Below are 17,713 nucleotides of genomic sequence, written 5' to 3'. Positions count from 1 at the left end.
ACATCCCTTGTCAGGAAATTCACCCCGCTCTTCTTGAAACAATGCTTGCAGAGCCCTTTCCTGGATTAAAATGAATTGCTGTCATTACCTGTTCCACACTGATTAGCTGATACTTTGCATGATACTTGGAAAGAAAGAGTAGTTTGCTCAATCCCACAGAAGTATCAGAAAACTTGATAAGTCATATAATGTCTGAAAGAAGCGCATTCACAACCCACCAAAAATCAGGTGCAATTGTGTTGTTGGTACAATATCTCTGCAAGGAGCACAGAGCCGATCTGGGACAGAATATTATTGACAGTCAGATATTTTAATACCTGATTTTGTTTTTAAAAAAGAGGCTTGAATTTCATTCACTTTGTTGCACACTTTTGCAGATACTGTCACACTACAGTTACTGTGATGTGGGGTGAAAAATAGTACTCAAGGATTTATGTAGCCATACGCATGTGCAATGGTATTTGTTGCACATATGAACGTAGGTGCAGAGTACATTTAGAGCATAGGCTTCTCTTTGTGAAAATCAGGTCCATGATGTACAACACAGTATTAAGGACCAAACTGTGCCTGTCAACTGCTGAGGTGCACGAGTGGGGGGAAGGGTGCAAGAAGCCTTCCCTGGCATTCAGAATCTGGGCACACTCTGGCCTTTTAATGTGATGTCCTATTGATTGTAATTTGAGTTTCCCAAATGAATTAAAGGGAGAAAAACTCAATAACTCAAAAACCTCACTAAGCAAAATGGATAGTTTGGGTTACTTCTGAATGCCTGTCAGTGTTTGAGTGCTACACAGCAAGCAGGCTAATTGCAAAAAGAGGTCATCCCCCCCACATTGCCTTCTTTATGAGTTTGGCTGAAGAGTGACAGGAGGCTTTGGCTCCAGCTTATTAAACCTTGGCCTATGTTAATGTTATCAGGTTACCTACTGCAAATGTATAGGTTCATCGTGGCTAATATCTCCCACATACTTGTTGTCGTGGTCTGGAGATAAGATTGTAGAACTCCAGAATGTGAAGTCATGTTCACAAATAGGGAAGGCAATTGTTATCTTTTATATCCGTACGGAGGAGTAAATAGTCACACCTTAAAGAAACACCAGCCTTGGGGAGAACCAGCCAGACACCGCAAACCCCCTCATGGCTTCAAGATCTGCTGTGCAGACAGTAGTACAAAAATAAAAATAAAATAAATGAAATCAAAATTTGGACATGGAGGGGAGGAAATGATTTAAAATACTGTGATTTTTTTTTTCTGCCTCATGAAGTGAAGAAGGAATTATAATGGAAGGGAAAGTCACAGCCTAGCACAAATGGCACAGCTTGATTGAACATGAGAATGCCTGATGTTTCTGGTTTGTGTGTTTGATATTTGATGGTGTTTGGTCTCATCTGCGGCATCCAGTCCCTCGACCCATTTGATAGCCCCTATAAGTGGGGCTTGAGTGAAGTGAGCGCTAGCATGTGTTAAAGGTTCACCAGTTAGACTCTGCCCTTTAATTGGCGAGAATAGGACAACCCCATGTTTTCAAAGACCAGAACTGTGTGCTTATTTCAATCCACATGATCTTCAGATTGCCCTAAGGCATTCTGCTGTCTAATGGAGCTAGGTGAACAGTTCTGGTCTGATTTCAAACACTCTTGCTGATTAGATGTTGGGTTTTTCTGTTCCCGTCTGTTCACATACTAGAGCAGAAAGAGCACATGAAGAAATACAGCATTGAGTCCAATGTGTGAAAAAAGTGCGTGTCAGAGAATGCGATCAGTTTTGTAAAGTTTTCAAAACTAGCTGTAGTTCCTAGACCCTGCACTTCCCTTTGGTCTAGAGAGTGCTGTCTGAGATTACATTTTAGATGCAAGTATAGCTAATGAAAAGTTGTTCATCCATTATGATATCTATGAGTAGTCTTGTATATCCAAGATGAGGTGTCGAATGATATGAAAACCTAAACGTTAAAAAAGACCCAACCTACTAGATGTACATTTTTATCCCACTGCTTGCTGGATTCTGTTTGGATTTTTATAGGTCAGACTAATTTGAAATGCATAGGTAAATCTTTCGTGTGCCCTCCTACTCCTGCTTGCTATTGTGAAGGGGAAAATTCCATTTTATGGAAGTTGATTAGTTACTTGTCAGTATTTTTAGCAAGGCTGTGCCTGAATGAAGTTTAAATCATAGCAATGGTGAATACAGCTTGATGGGAGCCGTGTAGGGCTGCATTTCGAGCTATCTGGTTCAGTTGGGATCAGCTGTAATTCTCTGCTCGTTAAACGTTTCATTCTGGCAAAATGAAAAAGTAAAACAAAAAAGAACCACTCCTCCCTCCCCCCCAAAAAACTTCTATAAAGTTATTCCTGGGAAGGGCTGGAGGAGGGAATAGAATTCTTTCTGGTAACTACAGAGTTTTGTTTTGTTTCTTTCAAAGAACATCATGTCTGTTCATATGTGTCAACCACTAAGAAGTTTGATTGTGTTTAGGTCGAGGGGAATACAATAAAAGAGAGAACAAATATCTGTTTGGGTTAGAGTGACAAGTATGGAAAATCAGGACAGGGAGTGGGGGGGTAATAGGCACCTATATAACACAAAGCCCCAAATATCGGGATTGTCCCTATAAAATCGGGACATCTGGTCACCCTAGTTTGAGTTTGGCTGCTAAGAAAACATTAGGAATACAGAAGCAAATTATAGGCCAGATCCTGAGCTGGTATAAATCCATGTAGTTCATTGATCTGATCCTGTGTGAATGTGTGAATAAAATTCGCAGATGTTAAGGCCAGAATAGACCACCAGGGACTATTGCATCATCGCCCATAGAATTTCAGCTGGTCTTTCCTACAATGAAGGGAATCATCCTTCCATTCTATGTAAGCGAACACTATTGAACCCAATAACTGGGGCTGGAAGTAGAGCATATCTGTTTGAAAGCATCCAGTCTCAATTTAAAAACTCCAGATGATGATGAATTTACCACATCTCTTGGTAATCTGTCCCAGTTGTTAAATACTATCAATGTTTAAGATGGATCTTATTTCCAATTTGATTGTTTCTAATTTCAGCTTCTAGCCATTGAATCTTACTATTTAGTTTGTCACCTTAAAGAACCCCCATAATATTAACTCCATTTTTTGTGTGTAGGTACTTGCAGATCACAATGCATTCAGAATTCCAGCCCATGTCATTCACTGTTTGCGCACTGCAATACCATACAAGAGAACTGAATACAGTTCCTAGCTACCGTCTTTTGAGTATTGGCCAACAAGGAGTGAGTAAACTCTGGTACTAGGAGAGTACAGTCGTGGAATATGAATATTCCTCCAGTTGTATGGGAAGGGACTGTCATTTGACAGAACTCGAACCTAATGGTATCACATGAGAGTGATGAAGTACTTTCTAGCCCATTACTAACCAAAGAGGATATTAAATATCTTCTATTAGGGATAAAGATTTTTAAATCAGAAAACCCAGATAACTTGCACCCAAGAGTTCTAAAAGAGCTGGATAAGGGAGATTTGTGGCGCAATTTTTAATATACCTTGGAATATCAAGAAAATTCCAGAAGAATGGAAGAGTGCTAACGTTGTGCCAAAATTCAAAATGAGCAAGTGGGATGACCCGGGTAGCTATAGACTGGTTAGCCTGACATCAGTATTGGACAAAATAATGGAAAAGCTGATATGAGATTCAATTAATAGAGAGTTAATTATATTCTTATCCTTTAATATATGGTCAATATGGTTTTATGAAAAATAGGTCTTGTCAAACAAACAGGATTTGATTCTTTGATTAGATGACAAGTTTGAACAATTAAAGGTAACTGCATAGATGTAATATGAACATTTTACTTAGTATTGCACAACTTTCTGATTACAAAATTAGCACTATACAATATCAATAAAGGAACCCGTTAAATGGATTAAGAACTGGCCAGCTGACAGAACTCAATAAAGAAGTTGTCAATGGGGAAACATTATAGAATGGGGGTGTTTCTGGTGGGGTTCTGCAGGGAGTGTTACTAGGCCTGACAATATTCAACATTTTCATCAATGATCTGAAAGTAAATGTAAAATCACTGCCGATGAAATTTGCAGGTGACACAAAGATTAGTGGAATGGTAAATAATTATGAGGACAGGGTAGTTATACAGAGCAATCTGGGTCAATTGGTAAGCTGAGTCCACTCAAACCAAATGCATTGCAAGACAGCCAAATGCAAAGTTATACATCTCAGAACAAGGAATGCAGATAGTATGTACAGAATGGGGTGCAGGGGGCTGTATCCTGGAAAGTAGTGACTCTGAAAAGGCTCTAAGGGTCATTGTGGACAAGCATCTCTACATGCACAATGTGGTGCTGTGGCAAAAAGAGCTAATGATATTCTTGGATGTATAAACAGGAGAGAAGGAAGTAGGAGTAGGGAGATGGTTTTACCTTTATATATGGCATGAGTGAAACTGTTACTGGAATACTGTGTACAGTTCTGGTGGACACATTTTTTTAAAAAATGTTGAAAAATTGTAGTGTGCACAGAAAAAAGCCAGAAACATTATTTGAGGGCTAGAGACATGCCTTAAGAGGAGAGATGTAAAGAGCTCATTCTGTTTCATTTCTCAAAAAGAAGATTGAGAAGTGGCTAGGTATGTGTGTATACCTTCCTGGGGAGAAAATACTGGGTCTTAGAGGGCTCTTTAGTGCAGAGGAGAAAGGCATAGCAAGAACCAGTGACTGGAAGCTGAAGCCAGGCAAGTTCAAATTAGAAACGAGGCACACATAAGAGTGCATCATACAGAAAGCAGAACTCCTCCAAATCCACAAGCATTTTGATATAGAGCCCTGCCTCTTTCCCTTATTAGAACACTGGACACCGTCAACTCTGCCCCCTTGTGTTTATGCACTGTGGTGCAACCTTTTATTGCATGATCATATACGGTATGACGAAGTGGGTATTCACGCACGAAAGCTTATGCTCCAATACGTCTGTTAGTCTATAAGGTGCCACAGGACTCTTTGTCGCTTTTTACAGAACCAGACTAACACGGCTACCCCTCTGATACGCATATACAGTACTGTTTTCTCCACAGGATCTAGGCCGTATTCACTGTGTGTGTTGGATAAAGAATGAGGCAGTGCTGCATAGTGAAATGGCCCGGAGACCAGGGCACCCTTTCCTCATATGCTTCAGTTTTTGCATTGTGTGTCCTCATTTTCTGCAGAAAGTGTCTGATGTATAGTGAGCGAGGCTGGGGGTTTCTAGAAGATGGTTGGTCACGAAGACCCATGAGATTTGGGTTGTATTCCTGTCTCTGACGCAGGCTTCCTGTGTGACCTACCACAAGTGACCAAAGCTTGTTTAGGGGCCTGAATGTGGATTTAGGAGCACGTTTAAAAAATAAACTTGTATCGGTATTAACATTATTAACGTTCGTCAACTTTCCATAGACATATTATTAACTCTTATTCATAACCTGTACGGTTACCTTTACAAGACCCATTTGTGTCTGGGCAGTCTCTAATCATCGGTGCATTTATTTTGTAGATGCCTATTTATGAAAATCTTGGCTTTAATCTCTGTGCCTTGCTTCCCCCTCTGAAATAGGGATAATTCTTCCCTCTCTCACAGGGATGCTGTGAGGATAAATTCTTTAGTGTTTGTGAGGGGCTTGGATGCTATGGCAATGGGAGCCGTAGTAAAACCTGTAAAGAAAAGAACTCTCTATTCTGAACAATATGTGGATGATGTGGTAAATGAGGCATGGGGCCACACGCTGAACAAGGAGGAGAAAGTATTAAACAGTTGCCTCGTTCCCTGAGTGCTCTCTCTCGTGCACTGAATGAGGCCTATGGAAAAAAATAGTATGTTACTGTGTAATAAAAGACTGTCTCATAATGTATGTGCACAAGGGGGTAGAATTAAGTTGCCCATTTCTGGGGTTCAACTGAACTACATACACTGTCAATGTATTAAAGCTCATCTTTTGTTCTCCCTTGACCCTGTTGCTCCTGTTTGACAGCCCAGTCCCCTTGTTTCAGGGGGAACATCTGCTGCAAAGAGCCCCAACAGGCCACAAAGGCATCTGGGGACTGGTGTGGCAGAGAGGTCTCCTGACCTCACTCTCATTTATCTGCTACACCAGCAGCAGAGCGGGTGGTGTTAGAGCTTGTGTGTCATGTCCATGCCACCTCAGTAACTGCCTGTACTGAGGTGATCCTCCAGGGTGTAAGATCCTGATTTTAGGCTTTAAATTAACTCTAAATCCAGATTCCACCAGTATTTGTGGTGCAAAGTGGTTGTACCACACCCAAGAATCTGCCCTAATTTGGGCAGACAACATTAACATGGTCTTTTCCCCAGCCTACGCTTCACTTTACACCCCGCACCTTCTTGTGAAGTAGTTTCTTTGTTGTACAGAATTCCTAATAGACCCTGTATTAGCTAGGTTTCTTACCACTGTGAAATTGACTATTTGGACTTCTAGCTGTAAGAGGGATACACAACACATGGCATTTGTCTGCAGTCAAGAGAAAGTTTTTTGAACAGAGGCCTAGGAAAGGCTTCCCAAAGGGACATCAGACTGTGCTTCCCTTGAGGGAGGGTAATGATGGTCTCAGTCAAGAAAGAAGACCCAGTACTTTCTTGCTACTCTTTGCCAGCCATGAAGAAACATGGATCCAGCTCTCTGGTTGCAGCCAGGAACTACCCCAGCACTTCTGTAACTTCAGTGAGTGTCACCAGCTGAAACTCATGCATTTGGCCACTCCAGTCTTCGTTATGGAGTCTAGAGGCAGCCAGCTCAGTCCAGACCCGATAATGAGAAGAACTTGACCTCATCACTGAGTTATGACAGACTGACTGGGTGAGGAGGAGGCAGGGCCATTTTCACACCATGCCTACACGCAGTCTGGCCGGACATGGAGGGAAGCATGTGCTGCACCTCCCTAGAGGAGAAGCTCCATCAGGCATCTTCCTGTGCTGTGATGTCTCTCCTGCCGCTGTTGTTGCGGCGATGCAGAGCCTAACCGTCTGCTGCTCGGGGCTGTGCCTTCCTGGCACCATCCAGCCCAAAATCTATACAGAAAAAGATTAATAAATAGCAGCAGGACTTCAGTTTTGTTAAGCACAGGCAGCCATAGCCCCGAGCTGTGGTGTGGGATTGTATCATGCACGTTTTGTTACCAGAATAAGACCCGACGTACCCTGACTGAATGAAGAGAGAAAAGTGATTTAACATACTGCTCTTCTTTTGACATGTCCATTCAAAACTCCTTATAAAAAAACAAAAAAGACAGAAGAAAGTAGGTTCCTAAATATGCACCATAATATATATTCATAAAACTACAAAATGTTCCTCCATTTGCATTCTCCCCAGAGTACCAAGACTAGATGTCATTTTACATTTCCCGTCATTTCACAGAAGCATCAGGCCGGATCCTCAGCTGGTGCAAAGCAGCATAGCTCCGTTTAAATTGATGCAGCTACACCGATTTACACCACTTTGGGAATTGGAATCTGGGCTGAAGAAAGCAGAAGCCCAATGTTCAAGCGGGCATTACATGTACACACACGCAGCGGTAGAGATTGAAAAGTGCAACTACAGCATAAATGCTCCATTTGAAATGTTCTTACAACAGCATTCAAGCCTATACTGTAATTATACATATTGTATTTCCTTGTATTCAGACCTTTGGGGAATTTATATTGTCCTTGCTAACGCCAGAGGGACTGGAAAAAAGCAGTCATTTAATGATTCAGCTGTCTTGGGCTCTATGATTTAATCAATCATATGAAAGAAATTTTTAGGCCCTTTGTGTTTAGAGTTCTCTTGTCTGAGCAGAGAATGTTCCCTTTTTGAATTGCTTTAATAGCTGTATTTATGCAGCTGAAAGTTCCTTAAGAAATGAAAGTAAAATCAAATTGCTGAGAATGCCTAGATAATTTATTGGAGAATATTCAATTAGAATATATTAATATTTCAGATTTCCATCATTAATTTAATATTCAGAGATTTAATTTAGTCGTTGAATTGCTGTAGTGCCATGCGGGGGTGAGCTGTTAGGCTGAGTGCTTAAAACACCTGCCACAAATGGGTGACTCGCAGTTTGATTCCCAAGAGCACAAATGCTTTTGCACTGATACAAGTCTTGCGGCAGAAACCTAGACACTAAATCTTTCTGGGGCACTGAATTTTCCATAACTGCAGAATGGAATAATATCTTCAAGGAGAAATACATGCAATATCTTATTTATTTGTGGACCAAAGTTCAGTCTGGGGAAAAGATAAATGAGGTGAGGTTCCAAATTTGACTATGTATTATTGCAGAATTTCATTTTTCCTATTATTATTAATATTAAAGTAGCATCTAGGAACCCTGCTCTCAGATCAGGGTTCCGATGTGCTAGGCACTGTACAGACAAATTGGGAAAGAGGACAGTCATTGCCCAAAAGAGCTTACATTGGTGTCCCTACAAAATTTAACCTATGTAATTTTTGTGTCTGCAAATGACTTGTGGGCACATATATATCCATTTACATGACTAACAACCAACTTGTTGGCATAAATCTTGTAATATGCCATGCAAGGGCTAATATATGTGCCTGAAAGTCATTGCCAATCAAACTATGGGCCTAAATGTTGAAAGTACACATAATGCCATGCGGGAAAGGGGCAGGGCACGGAAAAATTGGGCTTCATTTACAAAGTGCTTTACACCCACTAATGATCCTCAGCGAAACTGGGATTGGGGGGTATAGACTGGTATGCCATCCCCACCCTGTGCACTCTTGCTGGCTGAAAATTATCACCATACTATCACTCTTTTGTCTGTTTCATTGGGGGTGGGGGGCAGGGTTCCACTCCAGGAGCTGATCTTCCCAACCTGCCTCCATAAATAACAATTATTATCCTTGTTTTGTAGATGAGGAAACTGAGGCAGAAAGATTGAATGATTTGTTCAAGGCCACAGACACATTTATGGTGGGAACTCTCTGAGTATTGGCTCCCAGTTCTGTGCTCAGCTTCCTAGATCACATCCATCTCAGGATGGGTTTGTTTATTGTTAAGCACTCTGAGAACTTTGGATAAGAGCAACCCTATATTCTGGGTTTATAATGTGTATATCCAGTTATTTATCTCATTCTGTTTTGAAGCTGACTGCTAGATCTTGTCTCTCTGCTCCTCTAATGCAGAAGGGTGGCATTCACTGAGAGGTCAAAGCTGTCTATCCAGCATGATCAATGACTAAGTGCCCATTCCTTGATTATTCTGAACTGATTCATACACTCACACCCTGCCTGGTAGATCCAGTTCCAGATGAGTTCATCCTGAAAAATGGAAAAGTGGGGAGAGCTGAAAGATAAATACCCCTCCCTCAAGAAAATTATATCAGGCGTATTGTAAAGAGTTTATCAATCGCTCTGAGAAGCAGTTGGTATAGTTGGTAATAGTCCATAGCACATATTGCAACATATCGTTATATTTCCCATCCTTTTAAGAACGCGAGACAAGTCTAATAATCATTCAGTACAGCTGTCATTATGTGTAGAGACAAAGACAGGAAGGCATAGTCCGTGCTAATGTGCACTGCTCATAAAAGCTATTCAAAATGTATAAAGTCAAAGTGTATAGAGGGAGGGTAGGTTAATTCGATAAGACAAAGGGTTTTGTTTTGCTGATGCTTTGCCAAATAATAAATAAAAAGGCCGAGACACAAGATGAGGCAAAGAAATCTCAATCTGTCCCTTTGTTGGAATAATTCATTTCTAACACCCCTCACCCATGTTGGTGGCAGGTTGCTGTGGAATTAGATTTCTTTGCTGACTTGAAATGGATTCTTAAAGAAACGGAGGAACCTGAAAGATAGTGCAGTTATACCCTCGATGGCAAGACTGTTTCTGAAATGTGCTGTTTTGTGTCTGTATAGCTTAGGGAGAGCAGAAGAGACCACCCACCTTTTTTCTATTACATCTGTTTCTTCTTTCTAATCTGTATTGCTGACGAATTAAATCCGGCACACTGGAATTTCAGATGTCAGCTTTTAGGATTCAAAGAACTTACTCTTGGGTTAATTTTAAGCCTTCGCTACTGGAGTTAATTGTTTTATTTTTAGCAGTTGAGATTTTCAGTTGTGAAGGTGTAAATCCTTTTACAGCCTTTCCTAATGCAGGCTGGTTGAGGTTTGTAAGCCAGGTGGTTAGATGATGGGCCACTGAAGTGTGGCTGTCTAGCATTTGCCATGGTTTGATTAAAAACTCTGGCTTGGTCTATACTAGGAACTTATGTAGGTATAACTATGTCACTCAGGGGTGTGGAAAATCCTAACCCCTGGGATAGACAGTGCTATCTCCATGGGAGGGCTTCTCCCGATGACGTAGCTCCACCTCTCGGTAGATATTGTCTTCACAAGCGCTACAGTGTCGCAACTGTGCTGTGCCACAGCCTCATTTTAAGTGTAGACAAGCCCTCCCTCTTTTTGCAATTGTTCTTGATGAAAGTTCCTGTGGGACAGCTAATCAAATTTTTGATTAAATTTGGTATTTGGTCATGTCATCCACTTGAGACACTTTATATGCACACACTGAATAATCAGGCAACTGCATTATATTAAGGGACACATTTGTGGCCAACCTCAAGGCAACTGGGGCTTGATCCTGCACAGTGCTAAACATGCTGGTCATGAGTCAGTAAAGCTTTTAAATACCTGCTTAACTTTCATCCCTTACGAGGTCCCATTGACTCCTCCAGGACAACTCCAGGGCTGAAAGTTAACCATGTGTCAGCCAATGTGGTCAGCACTATGGCACGATTGAGCTCTTCACAAGCACATTCTGTGTTGTGCACAAAATAACTTGCCCATGCATTTCAAGGATTTAGGGACCACGTTGCCAAATCTGCACATGCAAAGGGATGGTTTTTTTTGCATACACAGTGTAAACGTGCACCCACTTTAGCAAGTGCCTTTAGTTTCATTTCCAAAAATAGACACACACAATCAGAAGCCAGCAATGAAAATTTGGCCCTCAGGCTGTGATTTATGCCCATAAAGTTAGGAAAAGCTAAGTTTAGAATGTTGCCATTAACCTATAGAATCTTGTGCTCGTTTTGTGTATGTTTAGCAGCATGCCGATGGACTCCCCATGTCTGGAGATCCTTGTAATACTGTCACAGGGTGAGCCGGCCCTTTAAGAATGTTGGGGTTCAGACTCAGCTGTGTCAGGTTTAGCCCACCTCCCCAGGTGTAGCGGACGAAAATACAAGGACTAAGAACCAGCCTGCGGGAGGATATAAGGGCAGCCTGTGGTCATTCAAGAGAAAGACTCCATGAAAAGCAAACTGGGGAATGTGTTCATGCTTCATTATAGTGTGGAAAGACCAATGAGGAGGTCTATGCTGTGTAACTCTTCATAGCTCCTAGCTAGAAGGCCTGGGGGAACCTAGCTAGGAAGCTAGCTAGAAGGCCTATAGGGAGCAAGACCCAACTAGGAAGGCTGGAAGGGAGTGAGAAGAAATTCCTGTCCCTACTGAGGCTAAGAATCCTACGTGAAGGATGTTGAGCCAGTTGGGAGGTTGGGTGGAAGATTTTGTGATGTTGTGAACTCTCATAATAAACCAGACTCCTGAACAGAGGAGTTAATGAGAAAGCACCCTCCCATTAGAATTTGATTAACTGGAAAAGAAGGCAAAACTAAGGCAGTGGCCAAAGTCAGAGCGGATAAGCCCTGCTAAAAATACCTAGAACCAACTGTGTCCAGAGTCACTGCAGACAACAACTGCCACACTCAGACAAACTCTAATGATATATTTTACAATACATTGCATTTTTGCAAACTTTCACTTAACTGTTGTGTGGGGCTTCTTCCCTCCCCCCACCCCTTTGTTTCCCAAAACTTTGTGTGTAAGCCTGTGATCTATAGCAATGATGGGATGAGACCTTGTATCCCAAGTTTCAGCCTGCAGGAAGATTTTGTGGATGTAGTTAAAGGTCTGTCAGTATTTCCATCATAACCCCTGAAACCGAAGGGTTATGATGGAAATACTGACAGACCTTTAACTACAATGATGCCATCATTGTAATAATTCCAATCCCATGCTTCTTTAGCAGTCTATAAAAGGGAATCTGTTTTTTAGTCTTGATATCCATTTTTTTAAATCAAAACATGAAATGGCCTTAAGATGCATTTGCATCTGCGTTCAGTTCTATAATCCTTTCAGGCTTTTTTGCAATTGACTTATTTGTATGATTTGGGCTTCAAGGCTTCATGAGCTGTAACATTTATTTATACAAAGAAGCTAATTTTATTTTCAGAATGTGTGGGGTGATTAAAAATAATAAAGCAGGAAGAAATGCATGGTCTCATTGTTTGTCCCTGAGAAACACAGCCAGGCATTGCATCTCTGAAAAGATTTGACTGCAGGACAAGATTATGCCTCTTACCCACAGGGAATAGTTTCTTATTCTCTTAGTAGTTCCAATGAGCCACTCACAAAATAAGGTACTACTCGATTTGAGTAAGGTGGCACAATCTTCTGGCTCATACAAAACCAAATGGATCTTCATTTGGCATTTTCAGTCACAGTAGTTTGAGAGCTAAAAATGCAGCTCACCTGGATGTCCATCCTCAGAATGGGACTTATCTGTGAATACTTAGGGACGTACCTGCAAGAATATGGTCTGGTTGTTATATTTGCAAGTCACTCCTGAAAGTTTAGCAGGTAAAAGCCAATACTTCTGGTTATATCATTGCCTGTCCAGAATTGACCTTCATTCTCAGAACTTTATTGGTAGAAGAGCTGGTAGGTGAGTGAGTACAAGAATTTAAGAGAAGCTGTGATACTTACCAGACTGGGGCAAAGTAGATGGACAAAATGTTTGCTTCAGCCGTATGTCCCCATACAACCCTATTTGGAAGTTCCTGTAGTCAGGAAAAAAATCTGTTCAGTTATTTTACATTTGAAGCCTGGTGATTTACAGGGAAATGATGATACAATTTACTTATTGGTAATAGCATTCCCCAGTGTCTAACAAAAAAAATCATTTCCAGGGTAGAAGAATCAGACATCATCAGAACATAAATCATTTACTGCAGGCTATAATAGTTATTTACGCATTTGACAGCAAAGAATTGAGAAGCAAGGTGCCAGTTTTCTTTCAGTGATGGAAAATATATTCTAATGTGTCTGTGAAAAAATATTGCAAGAAAACATTCAGATTCAGCTTGATGGCAAAAAGCGCTATTGGGTAGCATCTGTTTTTGCAGAAAAGCTCCCATTAGAGAGGAACTTAAACATCAGAGCAAACGTTACAACAACTGTCTAGGTTTACCAAATATTTTGCAGCCAGCATTATGTTTATGGTGCAGTTTTCTGTACATTAAAGAAAAAGGCAATTTGGAATTTATGAAACAGCTGCTGGCCCTTTGGAGCATGCAGGGGACAGAATGACACTATATATATTTCTGAAGTTATTAAAGGGAAATAATTTCTCCATTATTCTCTTTGAATTGCACCTCATACAGAATCTGCAAGCATTAGAGAGAATATTTTCTTATTACTTTTTGATTAGACATGAATTCAAAATTTAACGTTAGGAGATAGCATGTTATTAGGAAATCAGCCACTTCCTTCTCCTTCTCTATCCATCCAGTTGTTAAAAGGCACCCCCTTTTTTACCTCTTGTTCCTAATGAGACTTCCTCCTTCTCCCCATGATTCTTTATTTAAGCAAACTTAGCTCCTGATTAATCAGTAATTAGAGAAGGAGTCACACTGATTTTGAGCCTCTAGTATCCTACTTTTCAAGTGAAATTCAAGACTAAAATCTAAAGGCAAGCCAGGTTATCAATATTACACCATTTCTACGCACATGATTGTGCCATCAGAGCCAAGACAGATCAGGCAATATATAGGCTCAAATCTAACTCATCTAATGTGATATTATATCATATAACTCTCATCATTTTCCCACAGTCTCTCTTGTTTTCACTGCTGCCATGTTCTCTCCAAATAAGCATTCAGTATTTCTGCTGGTGTCTTAGTCCATCCTTATCCTAGTTGATTAAAAGAATAGGTACTGTTTCACTTCACTGTGGGTATGCTGAGCCTTTAGGACCTGATCCAAAGGCGATGAGCTCCCATCAGTTTCAGCTTTGGGTCTAGGGTGACCAGACAGCAAGTTTGAAAAATCGGGACAGGGGGTGGGAGGTAATAGGAGCCTATATAAGACAAAGCCCCACATATTGGGACTGTCTCTATAAAATCGGGACATCTGGTCACCCTATTTGGGTCAGACCCTTGTATTCTAACATCATCATAATGTCAGGTAATTATGGAGTTACTATGCAGTGGTGTGAGGAAAAAGTCACTGCAGGTGTGCAGCTTAATGGGGGTATTAATTGGATAGCGGGTATTCGTAAGTACAGAGCACAGAGTATGTTGATGAGGGAAAAGAACAAATGCTGAGTGGCATAATATGAAACTAAAGTCAGGGAAACTTTATTTTCCTGGCACAAATACACTCGAGGATCTCAAGGAGTTAATCAAGATCTGAGTGTGTTTTCTGGGCCAGGTTAATGAGTGTTCTCACTTTCAATTCCTCTTCTTCTCCATTGTGATCCTTCACTGAAGTTCTGCCTGTGCTGGCAACTTCAAATCATTTCTCAGGCAGCAAACTGTTCTCATAAAGGTGGTAATGCTGGAATGGATTCATCAAAGGGAGCTGCTAATTGCACACAACAGATTTTTCATTTCAATTTTTTTTTCACTGAGATAAGAGACTTGACAGATTATTTAAAATATCCACAAATGCTATAATGACTGAATTTCTGATCCTGGTAAACTGGCCTAATGAAGACTCCCAGGTATGGAGGCTATTCAGGTCAACCATTTAGTTATACGGATTGCTCATAATACTAGCTTGAGGTTATGTCATGGGAAAACCTATACCCAGACACCTCAGAACAGCCAGTGTAAAACACTTACTTCTGCTGTCCTGTTTCTCCTCTCTGTCTAAATAAAAATAATTTCATCTTCTTGAAGCTATTCATTATCTTGAAGAAACCATGAATAGAGGAGTTGGGGACAAGATGGGACATGTGAGAAGAAGCATGGACCCATGGTAAGGGCACTAGCCTGAGGCTTGAGAGACATGGGTTTATGTCCCTGCTGTACCGCAGATTTCCTGTGTGTGACCTTGGGCAAGACACTTAGCTTCTCTGTGTCTCAGTTTCCCATCTGTAACACTCCAGGACAGGCCCAATAAAGAAAGTAACAGAACGCCACTAGCCGTCACCTTCAGCCACCAACTAAAACCTCTCCAGCGCATCATCAGGGATCTACAACCTATCCTGAAGGACGATCCCTCACTCTCACAGATCTTGGGAGATAGGCCAGTCCTTGCTTACAGACAGCCCCCCAACCTGAAGCAAATACTCACCAACAATCACACACCACACAACAAAAACACTAACCCAGGAACCTATCCTTGCAACAAAGCCCATTGCCAGCTCTGTCCACATATCTATTCAGGGCTCATCATCATAGGACCTAATCACATCAGCCACACCATCAGAGGCTCATTCACCTGCACATCTACCAATGTGATATGTGCCAGCCATGCCCCTCTGCCATGTACATTAGCCAAACCGGACAGTCTCTACACAAAAGAATAAATGGACACAAATCAGACGTCATTTGGAGTACACTTCAACCTCCCTGGTCACTCAGTTGCAGTTACAGACCCAAAAGTCACAATTCTCCAACAAAAAAACTTCAAAAACAGACTCCAATGAGAAACTGCAGAACTGGAATTAATTTGCAAATTGGACACCGTTAAATTAGGTTGAATAAACACTGGGAGTGGATGGGTCATTACACAAAGTAAAAATTATTTCCCCATGCTAATTTTTCCCCTGCTATTACTCACACCTTCTTGTCAACTGTTGGGAGGATAAATACATAAAAGATCGTGAGGAGCCTAGATACTATGGTAATGGAGACCAAATCCGTACCTTGCTAGACAGAACAGCATGGGGAAAGGGATATTGCTCAGTGCTGATCTTTAGCCAACACAGATTTCCTTATCTTCTCTGGGCTTCTTCTTTAAAGGCATTTGCCCATCTAAAGGTGCAGATAGATGCCTAGTGGGTGCTGTTCAAAATCCCATTAGGCACTTAAATACTTGGAAAGGTCTAGCCCTGTGTGGCTTCGGGTCATCTTTCCCACCTGCTCTCCTTATGTGAGAGGAGAGGGAATTGGCCCTCAGCATTTAAAATGAAATCCAGGACCAGCTTTTCTTGACATTTTTATTGTCAGATTTTAAAATTTCAAAAGGTCTTTTTTTTTTAATGAAAATATACCATATCCAGCCACAAATCAGGAGTGAATCCCAGCATAACGGCTCCCTCCCCCGCACCCTGGATCATACTTCCTGAGGCTACTCCCCCACCATTTGTCATGGAGCTAGTGTCTGTTCTCCCAATCCATCCTGGAACATTGACTACGAAAGGAGAAGGATTCAAACACAAGCCTCTCAAAAATAATAACGGCTGTGAACAAGAAAACGCCACGCGGCGCCCACACATTGGTTTCCTTTGCTGCCCCCATCCCTACGGGCCTGACACAGAGAGCAAAATCGGTATGTAAAACCTGCCAAGTGGCAAGTCCATAGAGCATGGGAGGAGTAGGGGGAATGCAAGAATGTCAGTATGGTTATGATGAGTTCATACAGCTACAGTTGAAAGCAAGACAGTGCTCCCAAGCTAAGCATCTAGGGGGAGGGGCAGAACTTCATGCCGTTGCAAAACCATTGCTTGCTACTTTAAACAAAGGGCTTGTGGCTCTCTTTATTCCACTGACACCAGATTCCATCTTTTCTCCAGCAAGGGATTTTACATTGATTTTCTACCCCTCCTCTTCCTCTCTGTAACTTTGTATCTACATGACAGTGATGTGTCTAGCTGCAGCTTTCCTTTTGTTCACTGTTAATGTGCATACATCACTGGGAAAATATCTATTTTCACTTCAATTGTTTCATCCAGGGAGTGGGGCTGATTTATTTTATTTATTTATTTATTTTAGGCTGTCTCCATATGTCCCAGTTGTTTCAAGAGCTCTCCCTTGCCTCCATCAAAACTACAGGCGTAACAATTTCTCTCTTTCTCCCATGCATGAGGGCTCTTTTCCACTCATTCCTGAGATAAGTTTCCTGGATTCGTTCCTTTTTATTCATGTTGTTTTAAAAATGCAGGAGAAATCATATATATTTGGAGGGTTGCAGGGAGAGTTTGTAGAAGTCAGTCTTTGTACAAAACTATTTGGGGCCTGATCTAATGCCCGTTGAAGTCAATGGAAAGTTATCCCCTTTGTCGGAGAATAACTCTCTGCTTCCACACCTTATTGAGGACAGAATATGTCCCTTTGGCTCTAGTTACACTACAAAATGAGCTATGATTTGAATCAGGTTTGGAGAACCGTTCTTGAAGATGGTTTCCGGTAGTGTGGTTTTGCTGAACAGGGTTGGGCCAAGTTAAGTCACAATATTTTTTCCCCCAAGGAAATGGTTGTACAATACTGTTCTCCAGTTTAGCCAGGCGTTCAAGATGGGCCCTTGAAAATGAATTCAGGATCCTGTTTATTTGGATGCATAAACAAGGCTTGAATGTATGTGCCAGCAAAGATTAGAAAACCTTGCTGGGATATCTGGCTCAGCGCTAATCTCTCTTCAA

General features: G+C 41.3%; 1 protein-coding gene across 1 annotated transcript in view; it reads left to right on the top strand.

The window, feature by feature from the left end:
* CDH4 (cadherin 4) overlaps positions 1 to 17,713 on the top strand; it is a 667,107-nt gene that overhangs the window by 430,829 nt on the left and 218,565 nt on the right. The window lies entirely within an intron of this gene.

The sequence above is a fragment of the Malaclemys terrapin genome, chromosome 12 (assembly GCF_027887155.1).
Source record: "Malaclemys terrapin pileata isolate rMalTer1 chromosome 12, rMalTer1.hap1, whole genome shotgun sequence".
Classification (NCBI taxonomy): domain Eukaryota; kingdom Metazoa; phylum Chordata; order Testudines; family Emydidae; genus Malaclemys; species Malaclemys terrapin.
The sequence above is the reverse complement of the archived record's forward strand: the minus strand, read 5'-3'. Positions and strand labels throughout refer to the sequence as shown.